Below are 18,166 nucleotides of genomic sequence, written 5' to 3'. Positions count from 1 at the left end.
ACCATATGATAATTGACTCTCTCTGCTTGACTTATTTCACTCAGCATAATAATCTCTTCCAGTCCCGTCCATGTTGCTACAAAAGTTGGGTATTGGTCCTTTCTTTTTTTTTTTTTTTATAAACATATATTTTTATAAGAAAATGGAGTAATGTATTGAAAGACACTGAAGGGTACAGACCTGTACCCTTCAGTGTCTTTCAATACATTACTCCATTTTCTTGTGGTACAAAATTCGGCATTCAGAAATGTGGATTACATTCTCATTTCCTTTCCTTTATATGTCATCTGCTCCTTTTTCCCTAGATGCCCAAGGATTTCCTTTTTTCTTTACATTTCAATTAAATTTTGCATTTCAATTTTAATTCCATTTTTCTCTCAATGATTTTACTAAACCTTTTATTTGTCATTCTGAGTCAGTGCTCAGGGTACTCTGTTAATAAACAGTTTGAAAGGATTTATTGTGTTTACAAAAAATTCTGTATTATGACTGTTAACGTTTTTGTGTCTTTGCTTTAGTTTTCCCAGAGGCATTCCAGATATTCATTTCCTGTCCATAACTTCACATTTTGATATTTTCTCTCAAATCTTGTAGTCTCTTTTTTTAGTTTCTTTTTTAGCATTTTTCTCTTCTCACTTCCCATTCTCATACAACACTGTCTGCTGCCTTTTTTACTACTTTCCATTTCACTTAGGAAGTAATGTGTCGATACGCTGCTGCTTCTTCCCTGAGGTCTGTACTTTCCTCACTGAGTTTTTCTAACTCTAATTTATGGTGTCATTCAATATCCTGTTTCATTTCCCTAATGCCTTTTTCTTCATTTTGGGAAAAAAAAGCACATGAAAGTAGATGAAGTTTGTCAGGAATTTATGCCTTCATTTTCTTCAGTGGAGCTATTCTGAAGGTACTCTCCTTTCCTCTTAAAGCCCTCTGCCTGGGAGTCCATAGCACTATTTTTCTGTCGCTAAACTTGTTTTCTTGGATTTGTAGAAAGCAATATGTCTTAAGCAGACCTCTAGCCTCACAGAGCTCTCTCTCTCCTATTGTTGCTCTGAAATGCTCAAACCCATGACAGCTCGGATCTGGAGATTTTCTAGATGTATCCCCCTACGCCTCATTCATTGGGGTCTGCTCTCTCACTACTTCTACTGCAACTGTCCTTCACCATTTTGGTTCTGTTCTTTAATGTAGTGAGCAGCCTATATAACTTAGAAGGGACAACTGCCTTCATCTTCCCAATCTATAGCCACTCTTTTACATGGTTATCTATTTTCAGATTCATTTAACATTAAAGCGATTGTCAAATATGTACATGTGTTTAAATTATTTCATTCTAGAATTTCTTCTAGGCTTATTTTTAATAAGTAACTTATTCTTATACATACTAATTTTTAGTTTTTTTTAATTTATTCTAGTTGTGGATTTTCTTTGCTTTTTTTTTTTTTAAATTTATTTTTTATTTATTTTCAGCATAGCAGTATTCATTGTTTTTGTACCACACCCAGTACTCCATGCAATCCATGCCCCAATACCCCCACCTGGTTCCCCCAGCCTCCCACCGCCCCCCACTTAAAACCCCTCAGATTGTTTTTCAGAGTCCATAGTCTCTCATGGTTCACCTCCCCTTCCAATTTCCCCCAACTCACTTCACCTCTCTATTCCCCCATGTCCTCCATGCTATTTGTTATGCTCCTCAAATAAGGGAAACCATATGATAATTGACTCTCTCTGCTTGACTTATTTCACTCAGCATAATCTCCTCTAGTCCCATCCATGTTGCTACAAAAGTTGGGTATTCATCCTGTCTGATGGAGGCATCATAACTACATAGTGTATATGGACCACATCCGTTGAAGGCCAAAATTAGCAAGACAGGAAACAACATGGGTTGGAGGGGATGTGGAGAAAGGGGAACCCTCTTCCACTGTTGGTGGGAATGCAAGTTGGTGCAGCCTCTTTGGAGAACAGTGTGGAGATTCCTCAAGAAATTAAAAATAGAACTTCCTTATGACCCTGTAATTGCACTTCTGGGTATTTACCCCAAAGATACAGATGTAGTGAAAAGAAGGGCCATCTGTACCCCAATTTTTATAGCAGCAATGGCCGTGGTTGCCAAACTGTGGAAAGAACCAAGATGCTTTTTCTTTTTTTGTATTTAAGTCTTTTGATTTTAGAGTTATCAATTACATTTCATTTATTTTATTTTAAAAGGTAGAGTAGATCAACTAATTTATTTAATACAATCTTCTCTGCTAGGTTTAAAAAAAAAAAAAAAAGAGCAGGGGAAGATCCCAGGACAAAGAAGCTTACGCTCTTAGGCAATCTTCCCTGTCATCCTGAGTCAGCAGGTAGATGCTCCATGATATGGGGAAAGGAGGTGGTAGATTCAGGTCATCTTAGCTTTCTAAATTGAGTATTAGATAATTGCATTTCAGGCCAGGGGAAAGACAGGTGGGGTTCTGGTATTTTCATTGCACCACCCAAGGGAGAGCCTCCTCCAGAGTAGGGCCTCAGTGGTAGAAAGCCTCAGTGGTAGAAAGATCTCTATCTCTTGGCCACACTTGCCAGGACCTTCCCCTTGACAACAGGCAGCCAGGGTCAAGGATGAGAAAGACTGTCATCCTGCCTCTCCCAAGAGGATGCTGTAACCCTTGAACTGGGAGACAAAGAGCCCTGTGTCCTTGGCTGCAGCCATCTGGAGTGGACTTTGTTTCATATTGAGCTGGGGATGGGGAATGGAGGAAGAAGATTGTGATTCAAGTGTCACAGACTCCTACCGTTCTTACTAAGTAGGTTTTCTTGAATACATTTTCTTCATTTGCTATATGTACATAGGGCCATTTGTGGGCCCTCCCTCTTATTTAAAAAAAAATCATCTTCACCACTTTCACTGGACAGTTGGTCAAGAGACCCATGATGGAAATGATAGTCCTAGCTGTTAGTTTTGAGATTGTTTGTTATTCAGTAAATGAAAGTGAATGTAATTGCAATGAGTAGAGATATTTAAAAACTAACAGACATAAGGAAATGATTAGAGGTCTATGAAAAGTTTGGCATTTGCAAAGTCTAAAATCTTTGTCCATTTCTGCTTTCTCTTGTATCTACTGCTTCTTATTTCATCAGCTTTGCTTCCTTTCTTTTTGACCATATGCTGGTTTTTATTCTTGGCAAAACTAACTACAGTAATTTTCTTATACCAAGAATGACTGTACCCTCTTTTAGAGCAGCTCAGCATTTGTGTCTGCCATGAGGCTGGAGCCCTATCAGTCACAGACCACCTCAAACCACATTCATAGCTTGATGCTGGTTGACAGATCCCTAGCTAGTCAGACTGCAAGGGCACATCGGCCTATTCCTTTGCTGTCAACTTTCCACTCCTTCCATGCAGGCTCCTGAGTTTGAGGAGAACAGTGTGTTTTATCTTGTCAGGCTCCTTGGGGTCCCAGAGAAATACGTGCAGAATTCCCCATAAATTTCTTGTGATGGTTAATATTGTATATTGACTTGGTTGATATCATTGTGTCCATATATTTTGTCCAGCATTATTCCCAGATATTTCTGTGAGAGAGTGTTTTTTGGATGTGATTAATACTTGAAACAATGGACTTGGAGTAAAACATAGGACTTTCCATAATGTGGGTGGGCCTCGCCTCATCAGTCAAAGGACTAACTGCCCCTGAGGAATACGGTTATTATCCCAGCAGACCGCTCCAAACTTGAACTGCAATATTTTCTCTTCCTAGGTCTCCAGCCTAAGGACATTTGGACTTTGTGTTAAAATTCCTGTGGGATTTTAACTTATGGAGGTGACTGTGTGATGACACAAAGATGCAAATGGGATTGAGGTATTTTTGTTATTTGCATTTCCCCAGAAAAGGGGGCGTGCCACTTCACACAGGAATCTGGTCAGGAAACAGAAGTGGGAGTGAGGTGAAAGCATAGCCCAGAGACTTTCCAGGGGTTTCTATGGACAAAGCAAGGCAGAGCAGGGGAAACAGTCTAGGACTGGCCAGTTTGAATAATGTCAAGCATTTTTATGTATAGGGTGGCCTTTAGTTGTCTGACTCCTACCTTTGCTGTGATTTAGAATGAGATAACTATTGGTTTTAGTTTGTGAGAGTGAGATAAAGGAAGTGCTGAGGTAGGGCCTTGGGATTGGTTGGTTTGGATATAAAAGGTATGTAACCAGGTGATTATTATCTCCATGAATAGAACAACTTCTCCTGGCTTCCTTACCTTCTCCTTTTCTCCAGAAAGATGTCTCATCACCATAAAAAACAGAAAACGAAAAACATGATTAATATAGCCTTGAATTGCAATATTAGCTCTTCCAGGGTCTGAGCCTGCCAGCCCAACCTGCAGATTTTGGATTGCTACTCTCTATAATCATGAGCCAATTCCTTAAAATAAAACTCATTCTTTCTCTCTCTCTCTCTCTCTCTCTCTCTCTCTCTCTCTCTCTCTCTCTTTCTCCCTACCTCCCTATAGATATATAGATATAGACATAGATACAGATGCTATATATTTACTTTTAGACACCCAATTGGTTCTCTGGAGAACTCTGACTAATACAGCTACCTTCCTGTGGCCTTTGCAGATGTCTATTGAGGCCAGGAATATCCTTGCAGCAAAAAGAACTTTGGGAATCAGATACTCTGATTTTATTTCAAGTGCAGGCTTTCTCAGCATTTGGCTTTCTACATTCCTCCTCTCTTTCTTCCTCTGCAATTCCTTTATATAGACTTTTTTTTAAGGGTTTTTTTTTTAATTGTTGTTTGTTTGTTTGTTTTGTCTTGTGTGTATTTATTTAAATTCTGGTTACTGAAAGTACAGTGTACTATTAGTTCCAGGTGTACGGTAGATTCAACACTTCAATACAACACCCTGGAGTCATCAAACTGATGCCATCTTTAAACCGTCATCTATTGAACTCATGACCCACCTGTCCTCTGGTACCATTGTATAATGGTTTGCTTGTTCTCTGTAATTTTGTTTGCTCTCTATAATTGAGAGTTGGCTTTTAGGTTTACCCTTCTATGCAAGTTTTTTTTTTTAATGTTTTAATTTTTTATTTTTTATAAACATATATTTTTATCCCCAGGGGTACAGGTCTGTGAATCACCAGGTTTACACACTTCACAGCACTCACCAAAGCACATACCCTCCCCTATGTCCATAATCCCACCCCCTTCTCCCAAACCCCCTCCCCCCAGCAACCCTGTTTTATTTATTTATTTATTTGTTTGTTTGTTTGTTTGTTTTTGCTTAATCTCTATGCTTAATGTGTTTCTCAAACTCACAACCCCAAGATAAAAAGATGTATACTCCACTAACTGAGCCAGCCAGGTGCCCCATGGAGATTATTTTAATGAATCCTCTTAATTTCTTTTCTTTTTTAAGTATCAGAGTGGAATCTAGTAATTTCTACCCACCCACCCATAGCAGATACCTCCTGTCTGTCTCTAAAGACACAGTCTCCACCCATCCAACCCCTTCTGTGGTGTGGAAGTGGTAGATAGAAAGGTCTGACAGTTATCTATGCTCTCTGGCTGTGAGTTCAGCCAGTGGGGAGCCCCAACGGAAGATCTGAGGAAGGGGTTAGAGTGGCCCTATTTTATTTCCATTAAAACCCTATTTGTGGGGCTTCCTCAATCAGTTGTGTCCGTCAGCTGCTAATCTCTACTTCTCATTTTCCTTCCACTGTCCATTAGGATTAGCAGTGGTGGTGGAGGTTGGGACAGTGAGGAAGGGGGTGAAAAGGGCATGGGAGGCATGAAAAAAGCTCTGTTGCTGCTCTTTATGCCAGGCTCCTGCACCAGCTTCCACTTCTTTGTATCCCCAACCATATCTCGCTAATTAGTTCTTCGGTACAGAAATTGCACAAATGGTCCTACCATAAGTTTGCCAGCTCCAAAGTCGATACTTCTGTTATGTCCACAGAAAGTACCAATTGCACACCTCTTTGATCTGTTTTTATCCTATTATTTACCCTATCTGTATGCAATCTAATTCAACCATTCTATTTTTCACATGCAATATTTTGACTTGGTTCTTTCCTGTAGTTTAATTGGGTCTTATTGCTACTGATATTTTCCTATATCCAGAAGGATACATTTATTTTGTTTATTAATTTTCTGGAGTCTGTCTACTCCAATAATTCTATTTCAAATGATATTTAACATTCATTCTGTTGGATTTCTTATGTGGTCATCGTACATCCCAGGTGTATAGTAATTCTTGCATGTGTGCTCATATTCCCCATGGGTTAACAGCTATTCTATCACTGGTACTGTGCACTGGAGAAGGACAGAAGTCCTGATGAGTTCAGAGGGGAGTGAAGGTGATCCCAGAGCAGATGGACTCAGGCACCACAAAGCCAGTCTTCACCTCTCCTCCTTACTGCCACCTGCCACTCATCTCCTATGGCAAGTGACTCAACTTTAAATGTCTTAGAAGAAATCACAGAGGAAAGACCAAGTCTCTTCAGGTAGTACTCGCCCTGCAAGAGGGGGTTGAATGGAGGCACAGGGGTCACACAGGTGGCTGTTTGGACCTACACGCTAGTTGACATGGCCACCCTGCAACATACTGGCACCTGAAAAATATTAGGAATCATTTGTCACAGAGAGCAGAGTAGTTGAAAAGACTTCTTCAAGCCCATCCTCTTGCTGCCCTACCCTCTTCCCCCAACTACAGGCCACTTCAGGATTGCCTTTAGTTCCACCAGGTTTCCTCAATGACTCTACATTTTCTTCTGACCTCCTCTTCTCACCCACCATTTCTCTGGGGATGTGATCCAGCAGCCCAGGGGGAGCTCCTGATGGCAGGCCTGGTGAAAACCACTGCAGTGGCACTCTCAGCCTGTCCCCCAGGTGGAGACTCACAGGCCCTGCAGAACTGCTCTGCACCCTGACATCAGTCTTGTTACTTAGGATCTTTCCTTGCCACTGACCAGGGCTACATTTGGGACAGTCAGCCCACACCTCTCATTATACTTCTCACGGTAGCCAGAGAAAGGGAAACACACAGGGCCTTGAGGTGCCTGAGAATGGCCTGCATTAGAGGGAAGACCTCTGAGCATCTTGAGGAGATCTGGGTTGGAATTTGTGTTCTACTATTTACTACCCATATGATGTCAGACAAGTTAATTGACCACACTAAGCCTCAGGTTCAGATCTGAAAAAGACATCAGTCCTGGATAATAATACGGAGCATTGACGCTTGCCGTGGGTAACAGAGTACTGGGCTGAGGTGGAGCTGTGCTCTGGCAGATCTGCAGAGTGGGCGGGAAATGAATTTGAATCTATGAGTTAGGGCATTCCAACACTTCATGGAGGAACAAGTAGTCACACCACTCCATGCTTCACACAGAAACATACCTATTGACAGACAAAACAGAAGTCTCTATTTGAGAGAAATCCAATACAGAGTTGAGGAATGTGGCTGTTCCAGGGGCAGCAGGTGGCTAGTGCTCCAAATCTGAGCTAAGTGCTGACTCCTACCTCAGGGCTCAGCAACCCGAGGCATGGAGCCCCATAACTGCGTCTACTTGCAGGGAGGGAATTTTTATTTTTTATTTTTTGGCTCACTTCCAGATACTGCTGAGCTGGGAAGGAGTAGCAGAGGCCTTACTCCAGTAAGATGCTGGTGATCATGTGCCTGTGACTTAACCTGTTCTCACTGGCTGGTAAGAGTCTAGTGTGGGACAGGAGTGGAAGGAATTTGCACAGAACACCTGATGACACATTGAATCAGTAGGTCTGCAGTGGTCGGGGGATGCTCCCTGATCAGCAAGTATTCAGGTTGTTGGCCTTTGGTTGTGAGACCCTGCTGAGCTTCCTGCTAAGTAGTTAATAAGTTTCTGTGACCCAGGTATGTTTGTAGGGGGCAGCTCAGGTCATGGCTTTGGGCTCAGGGTCAACCAAACCACAAGTTATGTCAGATTCCCAGGGGTGGTAGGCTGGGCCTTGAGAGACTGGGGAAAGACAGAGCTGTGGGTACAAAAGGAATGGACTGAGGACTAAATTCTGAAGGTTTGAGTAGAGCTCTGGAGAGAAGCTGACCTGAGAATTTATACCTTAACCTGTGGCCAGGGCCCTTTACAATCTACTTCAAAGGGGCAGAGACTCTCAGTGCTGGAATTAAACAGCAGGGCACATCACACTATACACCTTCATTTAGGAGAGACTTGGCTTCTTTCTAATACGTAAGAGGGAGAATGTTGGATGATATGGTCATTCTTTTTTTTTTTTAAGATTTTATTTATTTATTTAAGAGAGAGACAGTGAGAGAGAGCATGAGAGAGGAGAAGGTCAGAGGGAGAAGCTGACTCCCCATAGAGCTGGGACCCCAATGCAGGACTCAATCCTGGGACTCTGGGATCATGACCTGAACCGAAGGCAGTTGCCTAATCAACTGAGCTATCCAGATGCCCATGATATGGTCTTTCTATTTCTAATTTTTTCAAGGTATTTTCTACCCCCAATGTGGGGCTCAACCTCTTGAACCTGAGATGAAGAATCACTATTCTAACTGAGCCAGCCAGGTGCCCCATGTGGATTTTTTTTTTTTTTGAGAAAACTTGATACTATTATCCATAGTGGCTACACACATTTACAGTCCCACCAACAGAGCACAGTTCCCTTTCCTCCACAGTTTGGCCAGTGCTTGATATTTCTGGTCTTCTGGATATTAACCATTCTGACAAGTGTTAGGTGACATCACTTTGGCCTTTCATTTGCATTTCCCTGGTGAAGAGTAATGGTAAACATCTCTTCTTGTATTTGTTGGCTCTCTGTTGTGTTTTCTTTGGGAAAATATTCTGAACTCTGCTGATTTTGTAACTGCTATTTGTTTTTGAGTTACTGAGTTGTATGAGTTCTTTAATATTTTGGATATGCAACCTTTATCAGTGAGGTAGTTTGCAAATATTTTCCCTCTTCAGTATGTTGTCTTTTTGATGTGTTGATGATTGGACATTTTCTTTGCTGTGCAGAGGCTTTTAGTTTGATGGAGTCCCAGATGTTTATTTTTTTTATTATGCCCTTTGCTTCTGATAGCAAATTACAAATATCAGAGTCAAGAATGATCTCGGGTGCCTGGGTGGCTCAGGTGGTTAAGAAACTTCCTTGAGCTCAGGTCATGATACTGGAGTCCCAGGATCGAGCTCCCTATTGGTCTCCCTGCTCAGTGGAGAGTCTGCTTCTTGCTCGTACCCTCTCCCCTCTCATACTTTCTTTCTTTTACATTATCTCTCTCAAATAAATAAATAAATAAAATCTTTTAAAAAAAGAATGATTTCAAGAAACATTCTTCCAAAAAAATTGGGTTAATAGGGTTAAATGAATAGATCTAACACCTCTGTGCTCCATAGTTTTAAAAGGTTCTTGACTGGTTCAGTCAGCGAAGCATCTTTTGATCTCAGAATCTTGAGTTCAAATTTTGGTCTTGGAGATTATTTTTTTTAAAAAGTGGGGGTGTTAATAACATTCTGTCCAGTTTTCATCTAGGTATTTTATGGGTGTAGCCCCACCTCTTGGACTTTTCCTGATGTTTCTATGGGGACTGAATGTTACTTCAAACATTACCTTCTGAAATGCAGCGGGCACCTGTTCCGCGAGGGTACCCTAAGAAAAGTTCTGCAGGCTGAGGGGTGGTGGGAGGGGGGCTGTGGAGTTCTCGGCAAAGTAATATTAGGAGGTTCTCACACAATCTCTTTTCCTCTTGACACAGGTGATGCATAGTCGTATATGGAAAGTTCTGCTGTCAAGCCAGTTATTTAACTTTGTTTATCCTAGTTTTTCTCAAACATACTTCTGAGGTACTTTTTAACCAAACTTTTATGTTACTTGTTTTGTTTTACTTTACTTTATTTTTATTTTATTTTACTCTCACACCATTTACCAGCTCTGAGAATTGGCAGTCTCACTTCAGAAAACACTGGACCGCCCTTCACCTTCATGGTCCTTCGTCACCTCCTGTCACATCAGCCCTAGCGCCTCAAGTTCGGCAGCGCTATTAGCGGTAATTATAATTAATGCTCCTTCTCCTTCTGCATATGCTGCAGACACACAGGGCTGTGGATGGAGAACTCTCAGCACTGTTCAGTGAGGTGGAGGAAATCTTCATAAATGGCAGCTGAATACGATAGTTTGATACATTAAATCCCGTTTTGAAATAGGGGCCAGAGTACTAAATAGGCTGTCTGGGAATTATACGTTAGTTCGTTGGTTAACTCATGTATACTCAAGAGACAATGGAAGCTGATAGAGGAGAGTCGGTTTCAATCCATTTTGGGGTCTACAACACAGGAAAATATTTACTAGGGTTTGGAATGCCCCAGGGGTTTGGTTGTTTTTTCCTCCTGTTTTAGGCTTTACTATGTTACAACTCCTACGTAGTTTGTATGCTGTGGCTGAATTGCATAGCTGTAGTCTTTTCAAGAAATCTTATAGGAAAAACAAAATTTTAAATTTTGTTTTTTTTTAAGATTTTATTTATTTATTTGTGAGAGAGAGAGAGAGTGAGAGCGAGCACAGGCAGACAGAGTGGAAGGCAGAGTCAGAGGGAGAGGCAGGCTCCCTGCAGAGCAAGGAGCCCGATGTGGGACTCGATCCCAGGACGCTGGGATCATGACCTGAGCCGAAGGCAGCTGCTTAACCAACTGAGCCACCCAGGCGTCCCAAAATTTTAAATTTTGAATAAAATCCCAGTTTTAGTTAAGAAGAGGTTTATATTTTGATGCTTTATTGTACAACCTTAGAATTCTGAGAATTTGAATGGTTCATCAGAATAAATCCAGTTTAGGGGCGCCTGGGTGACTCAGTGGGTTAAAGTCTCTGCCTTCGGCTCAGGTCATGATCCCAGGGTCCTGGGATCGAGCCCCGTATCGGGCTCTCTGCTCGGTGGGTAGCCTGCTTCCCTTCCTCTCTCTCTGCCTGCCTCTCTTCCTACTTGTGATCTCCGTCAAATAAATAAATAAAAACTTTTTTAAAAATCCAGTTTTAAAAATGAGTATGTCATATTTTTCAAATGGGTTGTGACTGTGACTTGCAGTTTGTAAATTTACTTTTAAGAGAGCTAGAACACGTTACTCCTGCAAAAACTGTGTTTACATTTGCTGAGAATAATCAGGATTCTTGACCTTAAAACACAGACAACGTTCTATATCATCTGATCTTGTTGAGTAATTTATTGCCAGAGTCGTGCCTAACATTCATCTTGTGTGCACACGGTTCTTTTACATAAAGATTGTAGGTGCTCCCACTCATGAGGTTAAAAATTTCATAGGTAAGAGTGAAGAAAAACTTTTGGTTTAAAATGGCAGAGTAAGGGATTAACCATAATTAAAGTAACTGCTTACTATGTGTGCTTCTTTTAAAATAATCTCCGACTACTTGATATTTAATAAACTTGGAGATTAAATATTAGAGAATTACCTCAAGGCATTGCAAAATAATTTCACTAATTCAGTTTCTAAAAGGTAAATGTTTTGCTGCAGCTTACTCCCAAGTCAGCTTAAACCAGGTCCTTTTGATGGCTAAGTGAACAAATTGAAATTAGCATTCTGCCACATAGTTTTCTCCCCGTAAAATCCAGCCAAAAATCCATATAGAAGGTTTATTTTCCAAAGAGTTTTAAGAGACTTTTAATGTCATTCTAATCAATTTTCTAAGACAGGGGGTCCCTTTACCTGAGCAACGGGCTGCTGTCTCACGTTGCTGCCCATCTAGCTGCTCAATATGGAAAATCAGTATTTCAGAAAAGAGTTTGTAGTTTGATCAAGGCCAGACTTTCGAATTTCCCTTCTTGTCTCATAAGAAATGACAGCGTGAATACTCTGATTCCATATTCTGAATTGCTCCCGGGTAGAAACAGCTTGAGAATACCAATGAATGGTCTTCAAAATCTCGGCTGATGAACCGAGTCTTCCACATCCACAGACATGGCCGTGAGGTTGACTTTGCTGCCGTGAGCGTCTCCCGAGACAGGCCTGATGCACCGGTGTGGCCCCCCGCTGCAAGGGGTTATCTGTTCTTGGAGAAAATGGGGAGCTCGAATTGACGAGGTCTTGCTATTCAGTTTCAATCTGAAAAACCTTGGGAACCATACACTCCACATTCGTTTTGCCCTTCAGCTTGTTTACACAAAGGGAACAGATTCAAAGGACTCATGTCCTAGAATTCCTACCGGCCTCGTTTTGCAGAGCTGTGGGTTTGATGTTCTTGTTCTCAATGTATCGCAGGGTCTGAGTACCCGGGTACCATGGTGATTAAGTGCCGTTGAAATGCACAGGTCATCAGTCAGTGTGCGGGAGGATTGCTTTCTCCCTTTCCTTTTGCCAACAAACAAAAGCAGTCTTCCTAGAAGCAGTGAGCATAAGAAGACACTTAACATTTACGTTATGAGGACAGCAGTGATAAAGGCAAAGATGCCATTTAATTACTAACTTCACCTGTGCTGGGACTATCTCCAGGGAAAGAAAACCTGAGTTGGCCTCTCCCCATATAGAACACAGGCCTCTTCCCCCCCACCCCATTTTTTAAATAGGAAGATATTGAAAAGGCCAATCATTTGCCTCTCAAGCTGACTTCAGGTCCAGAATGGAATTGGAACCAAGACCCAGAATTCTTGGATTTCCAAGCAAGACCACTGTGTGGAGAAGGTCGTCTCATAGATCCCCGTACTCGCTTGAATCACTCAAGTGTCCTGAAGAGGAAGCACGTGGTGGTTGAAAAGAGGTCATGCTGGCTAAACTAACGAAATATTCTTAAGTCTTTGAAATATTCAGATGCACATGTTTCATTTTAAACATTGGCAGCTTTGCCATTCACAACTATGGCCCAAATTCCTCCCTCAAATATTTTAATTGAAGCCAAATTACTTTGCTTTTCTGTTTTTACATAAGAATGTAGCACCCTCATTGCTGTGACAAGAATCATGGAAATTTTGGCTTCTGGCACTTTTGCTTTCTTAGCCTTCAACCTCTGTTTCCTCAAATTTATGTCCTTGTTCAACCCATGTTCTCATACTTTATATTTTATTTTGTTTGATTCATTTATTGGCCTTTTCCTTACAGTCATCTCTTAGACATTTTTAACAGGTAACATTTTGCTGTTTTTTTTCCCTTAAATTTATTGAGGTATATTTGACATACAATATATATATTTAATAGTATTTAATATATATTTAAAGTATTTAGTATGGGGTGCCTGGGTGGCTCAGTTGATTAAGCGTCTGAGTCTTGATTGTGGCTCAAGTCATGATCTCAGGGTCCTGGGATCGAGGCCCACATTGGGCTCCACGCTCAGTAGGGAGTCTGCTTGAGGTTCTCTCCCTCTCCCCCTACCCCCGCATGCTTTCTCTTTCTCTCAACAAATACATGTTTAGAAAAATAAGTGTACAATCTGATAAGATTTATGTATTGTACACTCATAAAACCACTTACAATAATAAGGGCATCCACAATCCCCCACATTTTCTCATGGTTCTTTGCAGTCTACCCCATCACTCCTTCCACCCTTGCATCCCTAGGCGACCACTGATCTGCTTTCTGTCTCTGTAGAGACTCTTGACTTACCTAGAATTTTATATAAATGGAATCATGCAGGCTGTACCCTTTTTTCACTTCTTTCTCTCAGTCTAATTAGTTTGAAAGCTATCCTTGCTATAGTAGGTGTCAAGAGTTCATTTCTTTGTATTAATCATTAGTATTCGTATATGGGTATATCACAGTGGGTTTATCCATTTATCTGTTGATGGATAATGAATTGTTTCCAGTTTGGGCTATAACAAATGGCCATTACCATTCCTGTGCAAGTCTTTATATTTCCTGTTCTCTTATTTAAATACCTGGGAATGAAATGGCTGAATCATAGGTGAATTATAGGTTTAATTTTTTAAGAAATAGTCTAATTATTTTCCAAATGTTTATGCCATTTTATATTCCCATCAGTGGCGTACAAGAGTTCCAGTTCCTCCACCGTCTTGCCTACGCATTGTATAGTCTTTTCATTTTAGTCGTCCTAGTCAGGGTGTAGAAGTATATTATTGTGACTTTAATTTACATTTAATTTAATTTAATTTTCATGTGTCATTGTCTAGTGACAGATGATATAGAACACTATTTAAATATCTTTTTTATACATTTTTTGTACATTTTTTATTCAGTTGCTTTTTAAATTTTTGAGTCTTGAGAATTCTTTATTTAAGTATTCTAGATTCAAGTTCTGCATTAAATATATGCTTTGCAAATATTTTGTCTCAGTTCTGGCTTTTTTTTTTCCTTAACAGTATCTATTGAAGAATAGAGGCTTTTAATTTGAAGGAGGAGAATTTGCGAATTTATTTTTTGTGATTATATCTTTGGTATCACAAAGATTTTCTTCAAACTTCACTGCAAAGAAATGTTATGGACCTTAGGTTTCACCTTATGCCTATGACCCATTTTGAGTTAATTCTTATATATAGTGTGTAGTATGGAAAAAGGTAATATTATACATATGGATATTCATACAGTTGTTATTCCAGAACAACTTAATGAAAAGACTGTTTTTTTCTCCACTGATTTGCCTTTGCACCTTTGTCAAAAAAACAATCACCTGTGTATGTGTGGGTTGATTTCCGGACCCTCTGTTCTCTTCCATTAACCTAATTGTCTTACACCCATGCTACACTGTCTTCACTTCTGTCGCTTTATCATAAATCTAGAAATCAGGTAGTGTCATTCCTCCAGTTTTGTTCTTCCTTTTGAAGTTGCCTCATTAACTCTTGTTTCTTTGCATTTCCAGGTGAAATTTAGAATCAGTTTTTTCAATTGCTTCAAAATTTGCTGGGATTTTGATGGGGATTTTCTTGAATCTATAATATCAAGTTGGGGGAAATTGACATCTTTAATGAATCGAGTCTTTTGACCCAAGAACAGGCATCAAATACTAAGAAATGCTCAGGTATGAATCTGACTGTGTGTGAGTTATATACCCTGAAACCACAAAAATTGCTGAGAGAAATTAAATGTCTATATACATAGAGAGATATGCTTCAACCGATCATTTAAAAATTTTGCCATGCTTTACTTGCCTTGTAAGGTTTTTTTTCCCCCTTCTTCTCTGTGTTGCAGTACAACTTGTAGAAATTAAGATATAATAACTTTAAAGGTGCGCTATTTGACTCTACCTTCAGTCACTAATGAAAAAGTGATTGATGGAAAGTTTAGAAAAGTAGTGTTTACAATAAATTATTCGTGGAATCATTAGGTGCTCTATGTATTCTCCAGGCACTTTGTTCTTTCTCTTCTTCCGTTTTTCTGTCTACCTTCTGGCACTTCTAGTTCTCATTAGTGTCTTTTGGGGTAGATGGGGTAGAGAGGAGAAAGGGGACTGAACTCAAATTCTTTTGTCATTGCTATTAAAAGCCCTTACGGAAAAAGAGATTGAATGTTGTGTTTAGGGATTTCACTTATCTTTTTGTTCCCATTCCATGTCCTGCATTTTCATAGATGAATGACAACTGGCAATAGTAAGAAAGTATAAATAAGTGCTTTTAGCTATCCAAGGCTACCTCCTAAATTTGTTAATGTGCCTTATCAGTGAATACTCAGAACATATGTGAAGTGAATTTCTCAAGAGGTAAGCCTATCTTATTGAAGAAGATTTTTCATAATAAAAATTTAGAATTGGTCATTGGTTAAATTACCTGATAGAGTTGGTTTGGTGGCTGTTGCAATTAAAACAAGCTATTACTGAGAGCCCTCATAAACTTCTGTGTTATTCCTACTTCAAATGAATAATTCTTATGGAAACTTCCTTTTGGTTCTCATCTTGTCAAAGACTTGGTATAAATTATAGAATATATATATATATATTACCAACACAGGGCTTTTAAGAATTGTGAGGTCTGGGGGTGCCTGGGTGGCTCAGTGGGTTAAGCCTCTGCCTTTGGCTCAGGTCATGATCTCAGGGTCCCAGGATTGAGCCCTGCATTGGGCTCCCTGCTCAGCAGGGAGCCTGCTTCCCCCTCTATCTCTGCCTGCTGCTCTGCCTACTTGTGACCTCTCTCTCTGTGTCAAATAAATAAATAAAATCTTTAAAAAAAATAATTGTGAGGTCTGATAAATTGGATGTTATTTATAAGAGTATCTTCAATAAGAGATAGTCAAACCTATATTACTCTGCATAAAATAAAGAAAATAATACATATTATGATGCAATATCTCTAATTATCTTCATTATAGTTACTTGGTTTTTCATTTGCAAATAGGTAATCAGCAAAAGACACTCAGTTATTGCCCCCAATTTGTAAGGTGTTCATGCAGTTTTCCTTCATTTAGAGTATAACTGCTTACACAGTAGGTAGCATGAGGTTATCAATTCTCTGAGGGAAATTGTTGTGAACAAAGAGAAACAAACAAAGATGGGAACCCAGAAATTGTCAAGAAAAATTGTATTTGGTCTTTGAGAGGTAAAACTATAAATAACACAACTATAATAAGAGAAGAAATAGTTCAAGAGTACCAAGATAATCATTTTTCAATATGCGTGGGTATTGAATCATCATGTTATACACCTATATGTACACAATTATATGTCAATTACATCTCAATAAAACTGGGCAGGAGGGGGGAGAGTACTAAGAAAGACTAAATTTTAAAAAAAGGCTAAATTTATTCAGTAAATTCAATAAATTTATTCAATAAACAAGTTCTGTGTCATGCATCATATGACTTTCAGGGAACCTGCAAATGTCATCAAGGAATCAGTAGCCATCAGCTTGAAAAATCAGAGGTAACAAATAATTGTCCACGTGATATTTAGGAAATGTATCTATCTTTAAAAAAAGAAAATTAAAAAGTGAACTTCTCTGCCAACAGTTTCTGCAAGCCTACTATGAGTTAAACCTTAGAATGCAGAGATGAAAAGTCAAGATCCTGATTTCAAGGACTTCCAGCTGTGACCAAATAAGAAGCTTGGTTAATCTTCCTCCCAAAAAAAGTGATTATAAAGCTGGAAAAAGAAAGAAAAACTTAAGTGTTGTAGAATCAACCAAAGGCATGTGATAATCTGAGAAGCTTTATGCTTGGAAAACCATTTACTGTTGGATCTATTCATCAGAGGATGGAGACTTTACTAGCTCAAGATGTTTGAGTGGAATAACCTCAATCCAGTCATTGGCTGACCACTGAACTGTGCAGTTGCAAGGGTGACCCCTAGGAATCCAGGTTTAAAAATGAAAACAAGAATTAAAAGAAAACCAAGCATGGACATAACTAGCTATACTCCGTGGGGAGACACATTTCATTTGTGTTAGCCCAGTCAATTTGCCAAACAAACAAAACAAACAACAATACAAATCAAAAACCACCACTGTTGATGGGGGGAGTCAGAATCCAGAGTTGCTGCAATATGTTATCTAAAATGTTCAGTTTACCACAAAAAGTTAAGGCAACTGGAAAATGTGACTAAAAAAGAAAGCGGTCAATAGAAATTATCTGAGTCTCCCCAAATGTTGGATTTAGTAGACCAATACTTCAAAGCAGCTAAATGAAATTATTTTTAAAGAATCTAAGGAAATTATGACATTCTGAATCAACAAATAATAAATCTCAGTAAGTGGATAGAAATTATTTTTTAAAAAGAATCATATGGAGATTGGGAAGTTAAAAATGCAGGACCTGATCACTGTGGAATATTATGCCTCCATCAGAAACGATGAATACCCAATTTTTGTAGCAACATGGATGGGACTGGAAGAGATTATGCTGAGTGAAATAAGTCAAGCAGAGAGAGTCAATTATCATATGATTTCACTTATTTGTGGAGCATAACAAATAGCATGGCTTTCCCATCTGGACAGCACCCACGCGACTGACTTGACTGCACCAGCCTGGCTGCCCGGTGCTTAGCGCGTGATGCTTCATTGCATTCTTACTACAACCCTCAGGTCTTACTCCTACTGCAGTGTTACCGGTGGGATGTTTAGATAAAGCAGCTTGCTCTGCACAGCAGCCCCTATGGACAGGGGTGGGATTAAGCTACCTCTTTGTTTACCCCAAAGTGCCAGGAAAAATTTTCCAACTTGGAGAGGCATTATTATTATTCATTTAATGCACCTGCTTTTAGCTGGGAGCATCACCACCTTCCCGGGGGTGGGGGGCGTTTTCAGGTTTGTA

At 39.7% G+C, this 18,166-nt stretch overlaps 1 long non-coding RNA gene across 7 annotated transcripts in view; it reads left to right on the top strand.

Moving 5' to 3' along the window:
• Window positions 1-18,166, top strand: part of LOC309859875 — a 599,272-nt gene that overhangs the window by 561,477 nt on the left and 19,629 nt on the right. The window contains exons 1-3 of one of the 7 annotated variants that reach the window (XR_014309008.1): window positions 3,815-3,845; window positions 6,273-6,487; window positions 9,907-10,023. The exons of 3 other annotated variants lie outside the window; for them this stretch is intronic. This is a non-coding gene — a long non-coding RNA (uncharacterized lncRNA). Of the gene's footprint in view, window positions 1-3,814; window positions 3,846-6,272; window positions 6,488-7,706; window positions 7,803-9,906; window positions 10,024-18,166 lie in introns of those variants that run through there. 3 more of the 7 variants (XR_014309007.1, XR_014309009.1, XR_014309006.1) reach the window with 3 other exon arrangements.

The sequence above is a fragment of the Mustela nivalis genome (assembly GCF_964662115.1).
Source record: "Mustela nivalis genome assembly, chromosome: 2".
Lineage (NCBI taxonomy): Eukaryota > Metazoa > Chordata > Mammalia > Carnivora > Mustelidae > Mustela > Mustela nivalis.
Note: the sequence above shows the minus strand (reverse complement) of the source record. Positions and strands in the feature narration are given on the sequence as shown.